The sequence below is a fragment of the Panthera pardus genome, unplaced genomic scaffold (genome assembly GCF_024362965.1).
Source record: "Panthera pardus isolate Hobbes unplaced genomic scaffold, ASM2436296v1 HiC_scaffold_17, whole genome shotgun sequence".
Taxonomy (NCBI): domain Eukaryota; kingdom Metazoa; phylum Chordata; class Mammalia; order Carnivora; family Felidae; genus Panthera; species Panthera pardus.
This window is the reverse complement of record NW_026526732.1, coordinates 63,510,558-63,521,998: the sequence shown is the minus strand read 5'-3', so window position 1 is coordinate 63,521,998 and position 11,441 is coordinate 63,510,558. Positions and strand designations below refer to the sequence as shown.

Genomic DNA, 11,441 nt, shown 5'->3' with positions numbered 1-11,441 from the left:
AAATCATATTTTCCCCCCACAAAACTACTTGATTGAAATCTTTATCCACGAAATCTAAGGTACTAGTGAAGATATGGACTTCAGAAGATATGGATAAATGAATCCGAGGTCATAAAACAAAGCCAGTATGCATAGAGGTAAAGAGGGGACAGTGGGATTTTGTGAAATAAACTGGAGGAATTAGAGAGGAATTTGTGCACCACTTGGTGAGGAGGTCTTGTCTACATTCACGACCATGCCATCTAAGGGTCCTCTGCAGTCCAGTGCAGGTCCTCAGATGCAAGAAAAAGGTCATAGCCGTGGAGCACTGCAAATGGGGCAACAGCGTCATCAGGGTGAATGGGCAGGCCCTGGAAGATTGAGCTGCTCATGCAGCAATACAAACTACTGCACCTGTTTTGTTTCTGGGCAAGGAGTTGTTTGCCAGGGTGGACATCTGAGACTGAGTAAAGGGTGGTGGTCATGTGGCCCAGATTTACAATCTTCCAGTCCACCTCCAAAGCTCTGGTGGCCTATTATCAGAAATACGTGGATGAGGCTTCCAAGAAAGAGATCAAAGACATCCTCATCCAGTACGACCAGATTCTGCTGGTTGCTGATCCCTGGTGCTGCGAATCCAAAAAGTTGGGCAGTCCTGGTGCCGTGCTCCCTATCAAAAATCCTACGGATAGGCCTATTGTGAGGATCAGGGTTCACCTTTATAATAAGTAACTGGTGGGAATCAGGGTTCACCTTAATAATAAACTATTGTCACGGGGAAAATAAGGAATATTTAGGACATAAAATGGTAGAATTTTATGATGAATTTGGTATATGGATTACAGGCTAGAAGGTTTCTATAATGACTCAGAGGCTTCTGCCTTACATAACGGAATGTTTGATCTAGAATGGGATAAGGAGGTAAAATATTAATTGACTGCATGTGCACGTGTGAGACAGAAGAAAATACAGAATAATGAAAAAGAAGTATAGGACCAAGTTGTGAAGAACTGCAACATTGACAGAGGGGCGATCTTAGTCAAGGGCCAATGAAGAGGAAATATGCTAGAAAATACATGCAGGAAAACAACAAGGGGAGCAGAAGAAAGATTTTAAAAGAAGGAATGTAAATAGCATCAAATGCTATTAAAATTAACACTGAAATTTTTCATCAGATTTGGTGACTAAAGATCATGGCTAACCTTAGCAAGAGCTGTTTGAAGGGAAGTTTCCAGAGGTCAGAATGGGAATGGGTAAAGTTAGAAAATGGAGTCTGAAAGAGCAAGGGATCCTGCTATGGAGAAGTAGTGGTGCTGATCAAGAAAAGTTTTTAGAAGAAGTCATATTTTTTCCCCGTTTATCTTAACAACTTTTTGAAAAAGAGAGACAGAGTAAGCAGGGAAGGGGCAGAGAAAGAGGGAGACACAGAATCCAAAGTAGGCTCCAAGCTCTGAGCTGTCATCGCAGAGCCCAATGTGGGGCTCAAACTCACGAGCCGTGATGTCATGACCTGAGCTGAAGTCAGACACTTAACCGACTGAGCCACTCCGGTGCCCCATGATGTTTTATTTCTCATTCTAATGTCTAGCAATAACAGATTGAATATCTATTTGAAATAGAGTTTAATAGCAATAATATAAACATCTTATTCAAGGAAAAATGCAACTTTAAATAATCAAATAATACCTTATTAAATTAGGCAGACTCATGGTTAAATATGAGATCTGTTTTTCTTGAGCCAGCAAAATATTGAAGTCATTAATAATTCTCACTTTGTACAACATCTTGGTGAATAGGGATTCTCCACTTTAAAATATTAAACTCAAAAATGCAAAGTCATATCTTACATAGAACTGGGCTTGTGCCTATCTCTTCCTACAAGTTATTCAACAATGGACCTTGACCCAGGGATATACAAGAACATACACAGTTGCAGTTCCACGAACACAGAGGTCCAATGGGCTCTGATGCCAGTGACGGCTCCAAGGAAGAAGCAAAACATGGCTTGATCCTTGCTATAGATTGAATGTTTGTGTCCCCCTAAAGCTCATATATTGAAACCTAATGCCCAGTGTAATGGTATTTGGAAGTAGGGCCTTTGGGAGGAGCTTAGGTCTTGAGAGTAGAGCCCTCGTGAATGGGATTCATGCCCTTATAAGAGAGATCCCAAAGAGCTAGTTGTTTGTTTGTTTGTTTGTTTTCCTTTCAAAGTGAAGGCACAGAGAAAAGACCGTTTATGAACCAGGAAGTGGGTTCTTATTTCCCAGTCTGCCAGCACCTTGATCTTAAACTTCCCAGCCTCCAGAACTATAAGTTATAAAGTTCTGTTCTATATAATCCACTCAGTTTCTGGTATTTGGCTATAGCAGCCTGAATGGACTAAGATAATCCTTAAAATTAGTATAGGCATTGACTCGATATTCTAGGAGAGGGAGACAAAATGAGCAAAAGTATATGGAGGTGTGCTCAGGAAAATGAGGGCTGCAGTTTAGCTGAAGACTGTGTAAAGTGATCAGAGGACATACAATTACAAAGTAGTCTGGGGCCAAGCTCTAGATTAAATGCTTTTACTGCTAGGCCAAGCCATTGAATCATATCAAGTTTCACTCCAGATTTATTGTAATTTCACACTGTTTTTACATAATTACATATCTCTTCCTGAGATTTTCAAGTTGCATAAAAAATATTTGCAAACTAGATTATTTCTTCATATAAAACACATAAATCAGAAAAATAAGGAAAAAATTAAATAAAACTTTACTGAAACAACCATTGTGTTTCAGTTTTCTGTTTTTAGTGAAATTAGATTCATTATTAAGTTCATTATTCTTTTCCCCCACTATTTTGTGGCCCTTTCCTCATTGTGCTTCACATCATACCGGGAGGAAAGTGAGATAATATTCGTGTAATTACCTAACTTATTTCTTCACCACCCCATTTCTTTCTTTCATTTCATTTTTTTTGTCTCTATGAAAAACATTAAAATATTTATAATTACAACCCTTTATTCCTTTCATTTTCTTTCATTTTGTTCATGTGAATTCTCCAATTGAGGAATCTGTGTTATCTTCAGAAATGTTTTGTGTCTTAAAAATGGAATAAAAAGGACAACTGATAAAGATATTGCTTTTTCCTTCATTAGTAGACCTCAGACTTAATATTTATCATTGTTTTTGTGGATGTCTTTTATATATTTAAACTGCCAACATATAAGAGATGACCAATAAAAGCATACACATACTTTTAAGTTAAACAAATTTCATTTAACATTTTAAATTAATGTACTAAATGAGACCATTGATTTGCACACTTCATGACATACTAGTTCTATTCTGATTTTCATAGAATTCTATAAGGAAATGTCAACAGAAGAAATTACCTCTTATTTTAATATTCTCCCAGAGAAGTCATCTTACACTACAGAACACTCTTGAAAACAACAACTTGCTAAAATTTTAAAGATAGCCTCCTTCCAGCAATCAGAATTTCTTCAGAAGTAGAACCTTTTCCAAACATATTAATATTTTCAAAAAGATGATAACCCTGTCAGGGATTAGACTGTCTCCAGGGTTAAAACCATAATCTGGTAAATAATTTCAACAGAGGACTTTCTTTCTCCCTGAATAGAAAACTTCCTCACCAGGGAATCCCACAGATACTCATTTCTTCAAAGACAGGACCATTTAAACATGTCAGAATCTTCAAAGTGGAAAACATGCCACCCCTTAGCAAAATGAAGTCTTTTAAAGTAGAAGCCCAACAGCATTATGAAGGCTCTGAAAGAAAATTCCCACAGCTCTACAAAATACTGCTTTCAGTACCCAAGTCTCAGATTATAATTTAAAAATGTTATGCAGATCATACGCAATCTACTTTTTTAAAAAAAAAATAGTCTTCAGTTTTTAGAGTAGTTTCAGGTTCACAGCAAAATTGAGCACAAAGAAAAGAGAGATTACATATACTCTCTGCCCCCTCACATGTACAGTTTCCCCAGCTATTACTATCCCCCACCAGCGTGGTACTTTTGTTGCAATTGAGGAACCTACAATGACACATCATTATCACCCAAAGTCCATAGTTTACATGAGGGTTCATTCCTGGTGTTGTGCATTCTATGGGTTTGGACAGGTATGAATGTTATGTATCATACCAAGTAGTTTCACCCCCTAAAACTCCTCTGTGCTCTGCCTAGTCATCTCTCCTCCCCTTTAACCCCTACTAACCACTGATATTTTTACTGTCTCCATAGTGTTGCATTTTCCAGAATATCATATAGTTAGAATCGTGTAATACATATCCTTTTCAAATTGGCTTCTTTCTATTTTTTAGAATAATAAATGTTTATGAAGCTGACCCATATTCAATGTTTATGAAATCAAAATAATATGGATAAGAAGAGACTTCAAGTCAACTCATTAAATAATAGGACTAGCATGTACTTCTTAAGGTCTTTTTTAAAATTTTAATTCCATATAGTTAACATGCAGTGTTATATTAGTTTCAAGTGTACAATCAAGCTGGCTTTCAATTAGTGATATGCACATAAGTTTCCTCCATGTCTTTTTTTTTTTTTAATTTTTTTTTCAACGTTTTTTATTTATTTTTGGGACAGAGAGAGACAGAGCATGAACGGGGGAGGGGCAGAGAGAGAGGGAGACACAGAATCGGAAACAGGCTCCAGGCTCCGAGCCCTCAGCCCAGAGCCCGACGCGGGGCTCAACTCACAGACCGTGAGATCGTGACCTGGCTGAAGTCGGACGCTTAACCGACTGCGCCACCCAGGCGCCCCCCTCCATGTCTTTTCATGGCTTTATAGCTCATTTCTTTTTGGCACCAAATAATATTTCATTATCTGAATTACCACAGTTTTTCCACTCTTCTACTGAAGGGCAACTTAATTGCTTACAAGTTTTGGCACTTATGAATAATGCTACTATAATTATGTAGGTAGGACATAAGTTTTCAATTTCTTTGGGTAAATATCATACACTGCTGTGGCTGGATAATATGGTGAGAGTACATTTAGTTTTGTGAGAAACTGCCAAACTAACTTGCACGGTGGCTCTATCATTTTGTACATCTACCAGTGATAAATGAGAGTTCCTGTTGCTCCACATCCTTGCCAGCATTTGGTGTTGTCAGTGTTCTGACATTTGACCATTCTAATAGGTAGCTAATAGTATCTTATTTTAATTTGCATTTCCATGAAGACATATGATGTGGAGCATATTTTAATATGATTATTTGCATCCATATAATATTTGTGTGGTGTCTATCCAGAACTTTGGCCCATGTTTAATTGGGTTATTTGTTGTCTTATTGTTGAGTTTGAATGTTCTTTGTGTGAACATATATATATATATATATATATATATATATATTTTTTTTTTTTTTTTTTTTTTTTTTTTTTTAAACAACACTTTCTCAGAAATATTGTTTTTGGAAATATTTCCTCCCAAATTGTAGTTTGTTTCTTTTTTTTTTTTTGTTATTGTTTTGACATTCTTCTGTAGAGCAGAAATTTTTAATTTTAATAAACTCCAGTTTATCAATTCTTCAATGGATTTTGCCATTGGTGTTGTATGTAAAAAGTCATTGCTGTAACCAAGGTCATCTAGAGTTTCTGTGTTGTTTTCTAAAAATTTTATAGTTTCACATTTTACACTTAGGTCCATGATCCATTTTGAGTTAATTTTTTTAAAGAGTATAAGGTCTGTGTCTAGATTCCTTTTTTTTTTTTTTTTTTTTTGCATCTGAATATCCAGTTATTCCAGCACCATTTATTGAAAAAAATTATCTTTGCTGCATCAATTACCTTTGTTTCTTTGTCAAAGCTTCGTTGACTATATTTATGCAGATCTATTTTTGGGCTTTCTATTCTGTTCCATTGATCTATTTGTCTATTATTTTGCCAGTACCAAATTGTCTTGATTACTGTAGCTTAATTGTAAATCTTGAAGTCGGGTATTGTCATCCTCCAACTTTGTTCTTCTCCTTCAATACTATGTAGGATATTCTCAGTCTTTTGCCTTTCCATATAAAATTTAGGATCAGTTAGCTGATATCCACAAAATAACTTGCTGAGATTTTGATTGAGGCTGTACTGAACCTGCAGATCAAGTTGTGAAGAACTGATATGTTTATATACAATCTACTTTTGAAATGTTCCCATTTGATTTGAACCATTTTAACTGGTAAGTAAAATATGGTAAGATCTACTTATCAAGAAAATAAGATTAGTGTCAAAAGCTATATTTCTATGTTCCTTTAACTCTCATATAAGAATCCAGGGGAAAATAGTATATAAATGATGAACAAAATCCTATGGTTTTGAATCATGTAACACAGTTTTACCTTAATTCATGTTATGTGTGATCTCGAGGAGGAGCCTACAAGTCAGGAGAACAAGTTCTGTGATGACAAGTAAGTCATCTGGCCTGCTGTACTTTTCTCTTTAGGTAAAAAAGTTTATCTGCTTCATCCACTTGACCGAAACATTGTGAGGTTGAGTTAATCTTAGGGAAAACTGTGAAAAGTGATGAGTGCTAAGCCATCATCACCATGGTCATCATTGTCAACTACACAATTGCCACAATTTTCCATCCCAGAAATCTGCATGTAGCCAAATAATCCTTTTTTTTTTTTTCGTCTAAATTTCAAATTTGTTTGGGTTGTGAGAGTTTTGGACATAAAATGGTATCATAATTACAAGTAAATTGAATGTCTAAGAAAAGTTACTGAAATGCATAGATGTTAGAGGAAAGAACAGAAAACTTTTGCAGTAATTTTTACTTTTTACCATTTATTGCATTGTTACTTATTATTTCTATATTTACATTTTATTATTATCAGTATAGTCTAAGTATTGTTTGTAATAGAAAATATAATTTTATTCCTATTTATAGTATTCTATTTCTAAAAACATATGGAAAGCTGATTCAGAATATATTAAATTTAAGATTATGGGGATCAGGAGCAGGTCATGGGTTAGGTTAATCCTCTTTTCTCTCCTTCAATTATTTGTTTTCCCAAGGTGGTTATTTCATTCTACAATTGAAAGAGGACTAAAACATGGAGCGTGTGTGTATGTGTCTGTGTGTGTCTGTGTCTCTGTGTCTGTATGACTCGAATATATGATAGAATAGAACTCAGTATAATAAATGATACAGTTTTATAGGCCATTTAAAATGTACACGTGGCCAGAACTCACTGTGAGCAAAATTAAATGAATTTGAATTTCTGAATTGAAATTTGTGGTTACAAAGGTTTGGGGTTAATTGATATTACATTTTTCTGCCTATTAGTCTCTGTGTCTTATTCATAGTCAACTGAAGCCACCTCACAAATCTTTGTAGTTCCATATCCCAGGACAGCTTTCCACCTAGTAACAGATTCACTTAATACATTCTCAGCTCTTTAGTTCTTTGGGCAAACTGATTTTCTGGACTCCCAATGCTTTTCTGACCAGAATTTTGAGAATTTTCTGACTGCTTCCCTAGGAGCAGGGCTGCCTTAGCATCCTTGCCATGTCAGTCCTTGAACAGGAGCAGCCTGTGGGAAGCGCAGCTTTGGTGCAAACTCTGGGTCTGAGAGGAATGAGCTAAGGCCCAAGGTCAATTATCCTTTGTTGCAGTTGAGAAAGATCTGAGAGGCTTATTTTCATGGCCACCATAGTGGATGAGAGCTAGTTTATTATCAAAGGATCTCCTGGGGCCAAGAAAATGAAAATATCAAAAGAAAATCAAAATGTTTAAGTACCTGTAATGTTCCAGGTGTTTTCAGTGTCTTAACACTTGTTAAATCTTTTACTTTTTATTATTTTTAAACGTTTTATTATTTATTTGTGAGAGAGAGAGAGCGTGAGCAGGGGAAGTGCAGAGAGAGAGAGGCAGGTGGGGGGGGGGGTGGGGCACAGAAGATCTGAAACAGAGGATCTGACAGCACAAAGCCCCACAGGGGCCTGAACCCATAAAAGGTGAGATCATGACGTGAACCAAAGTCAGACGCTCAAGCTCAACCGACTGAGCCATCCAGGCACCCCACACTTGCTATCTCTTTTAAATTTTACAAAACCCCAAAGAGTAAATCTTACTATCCTGATATCAAATATATAAATCTGAACATATAAAAACTGACATCATCTTAATTTTAAGGAGATACTTGAATAGTAAACGACACTATGTTAAAACTCAGTTGCTAAATGGATGCCTCTGATGGGTTATAGAAAATATGTTATCAGTATCATCACCAATTTCATCAGAAAAATCTTAAGTAATGTGAAGCTCAAAGTTTATCACTGGCAGAAAACACCATTGGTTTCTTCCTCTGACAAGTTTAGTTTAATCATTTTCAATAAAGTATCTCCCAAATACCCATGCCTGAATAACAATAGTTTGTCATTAATTCTTTCAAGTAACATGATATTCCATGAAAGACTAGCTAGTTCAGCTTGTGATTCATTTTTGCAAGTGCTTCTCCTCCAGATAACCATCGTACTGCAGCATATAGCAAAAGTGCATTTTGTATACTTCCCACCTCATCACACGGTTATTAAAATGAGGTGTACTCAAGTGTCAAGATTTAATAAAATCATAAATTCCTATTGCTTTACTGAGGTATTCTTAAGGGAAGCTCTTCATTTAATTAATTAGTTGAACTATTTATTTATTAAATGTGGATCTGTGGTGGTGAGAAATAACCATGACTTCTAGTGGTGTGGTGCAAACTGCCAGCAGCTGTATCTACCTCTACTTTTTGTACCATTGGTGCAATTATGAACACAGTGAAAGAAATAAACAAATGACAAAGTTTGATCGTGTGTATCCACTAAAAGTGTCTTGGGTGGCCGAGGGGTCCAGACCACACTGTAAAATATTGTTCACGGTTATAGTTAAGAACTCTTGAGACTATCCTAGAATATTTGTTCCATGAGGGCAGGGATCTTTATTTTGTTCATTTATGTGTTCCAAGCACTCAGAATGATCAGTAGCACATGATGTAAATATAAAAGTATTACCTGTTGCATTAAAGAAAGAAACACTGAAATCCTGAATTTTGATCCCTCTCCTCTCCCAGGTACCCTCGCCACCGATCAGAGTATGTGCTGAATGGTTTTGTGATTTCCTTCTCTAATTTTTAAAAGAGATAATATAAGTACCTAGCTTACAGGTTTGTTTTAAAGATGAAATGTGAAAATGCATTAGAATGCTTCATAAAATGACCAATACAAGGTAGTGATATTCCATTATTTAAAAATATGTTGAAAAAAATACATATATTAAGGTTCAATAATTGTCTCAGTTATAGTTATAGCTGGTTCTTTTGCCTACAATACTGTTGCAATCAGAAGAGTGAAGTATCATATATAAATGAAAACTTGGGATAGCAGGTCAAGGCTTAGATGGTAGCTCCAGAATGACTTCAGGCACTCAAGCTTCTATTTTTTCTGCACTAATATCCTACCACAGGCCATGTCTTGATCTAGTGTAGCTGCTGAACCTTCAGTTTTTGCTTCTGCAATGCAGGCCAGAAGATGGAAGAAAGATAGAAAGGGTTTTTAAGAAGTCTGACCTCAGCTGAATCAGCTCCCTTTAAAAAGGTTTCTCAGAAGTCTCATACCTCATATTTACATTTCTTTTGGCCATAGCACCGTAACATACAGAGGAAGCAGAGAAGTTAGTCTTTTATTCTATGTGTCAATACGCCTACCTAAAAACTGGGGTTCCTGTACTAAGGAGAAAGAAGAAAACTGATGGTGTCCACCTATCGCTGGAACAATGTAATAGTTGCTATGTAACCTATAACGTGGGTGTATTCTATCGTCTGATTGATGCAGATGCTTTTTGCTCCTCTGTGGACATAACAACTCTTTGACCTAACACTGAACTCAGCACCTTACCAGGCCTTTATCCTTACTAAAGGACAGAGATTGTGCATCAGACTATATCTACTGCCTGTATGCTCTCCCCAGGATCAAGCGATGGGAATCTCTGTGGACAGTGCATCGAATGTGATTCAGCTACACCGATGACTAACCATTTTAGGCTGAACTGAGGAGCACCATAGCTATCCACGTTTCCTGAATCTTATCCCAATTATATTTCATTTAATAACGCTCAGTGAAATATCTGGTGGCAGGGGAAATGAAACTACATGCTTTTATGGGATCATTCATCAAGAACTAATTGAAGCGTTCATACAGTTTAGCGCTGATAAAACAGCGTCACGATAAACAATAACAAAATTCACCAGAGAAGGATTTGTTTTGCCGTGAGGAAAATGGTTCCGTTTCATCCTGGGATTCCTGGTTAAAAGAGTCTCCAATGTACAAAGGGATAAACGCAGACCCCCCTGCATGATGACGGGGTGGAAGCTGTGTCAAATGTATTAGTGTTGCTCCACTGCAGCCATTCTCCTCCTAAGTATTTGCTATTGTGTGGGACTCTGGCAAGAGGCTGCAGGACCAATGGGATTTTTAAAAGTTTCTTTTTGCTATTGATTGTTACTATGCTTGAAGCAGCTCCTTCACAGCATTTATTGGAAAATACAGAAAAATCTTAAAGTGTACTTTAACAAGTTCAGCTTTTCTTAAATTCCAATTTAAGAAGTTCCTTTCTGAATACTTCTGCATATGGAGTTAGTTGGCTTTTTGTCACTGCAATCCCTGTTCCTCCACACGTGGTACTTGGACAACTGGCTGAATTGAAAAGGAGGAAATAGAGAATGGATACCTTACACTTACCACTTTGGGGGGAGGGATTGAAAGGAAATAGTAGCAAAACGAAATGTATGAGAAATGTGCCACAAACTGCTGTGAACCTGAACATTTATTTGCTATATTTATATGACTTAGATGGCAGTAAGCGTGATACAATAGGTGCAGAATTTACTGGGTAATTGGTATATCTTATATATAATGGCCACAGATTTTATTGGTAAAACATATTACCCAGATTCAACTTAACTGTAAGCAATAAGACTAGTCTCTTCTACCAACACCACTCTAATATTGTTTAAATAGCATTATATGGATACAGATTTTAGATAAAAGATCAGCATATAAGAAGGCTCATGAGATGATATGAACAAGCATCTTTCACAGACACCACTAATATTTATTAGTGTGTTTTGAAAAACCTGCCTATAAAACAAGAAACTCTGGTAATATAGATATGGTCAGATATTATAGCTTTAAGGTGCAAATTTTTGTTCAAATTTGCCTTGCATTATAAAAGTAACTTCTATTAAGGGCTTTTTAAACAGTAGTTTTCTAAAATTCTTAATACATTTTCAACAAAGCACTGCCAAGCCTAAATTATTCCCTAAAATGAGAAGGATTTTTATTTTTTTTTTAAAAATTCTTTTTTTTTAATGTTTATTTATTTTTGAGACAGAGAGAAACAGAGCATGAATGGGGGAGGGTCAGAGAGAGAGGGAGAGACAGAATCTGAAATAGGCTCCAG

General features: G+C 36.2%; 1 pseudogene; it reads left to right on the top strand.

The window, feature by feature from the left end:
* The first annotated feature begins 235 nt into the window (after positions 1–235).
* Positions 236–671, top strand: LOC109263284 (40S ribosomal protein S16-like; annotated as a pseudogene).
* The last annotated feature ends 10,770 nt before the right edge of the window (positions 672–11,441 follow it).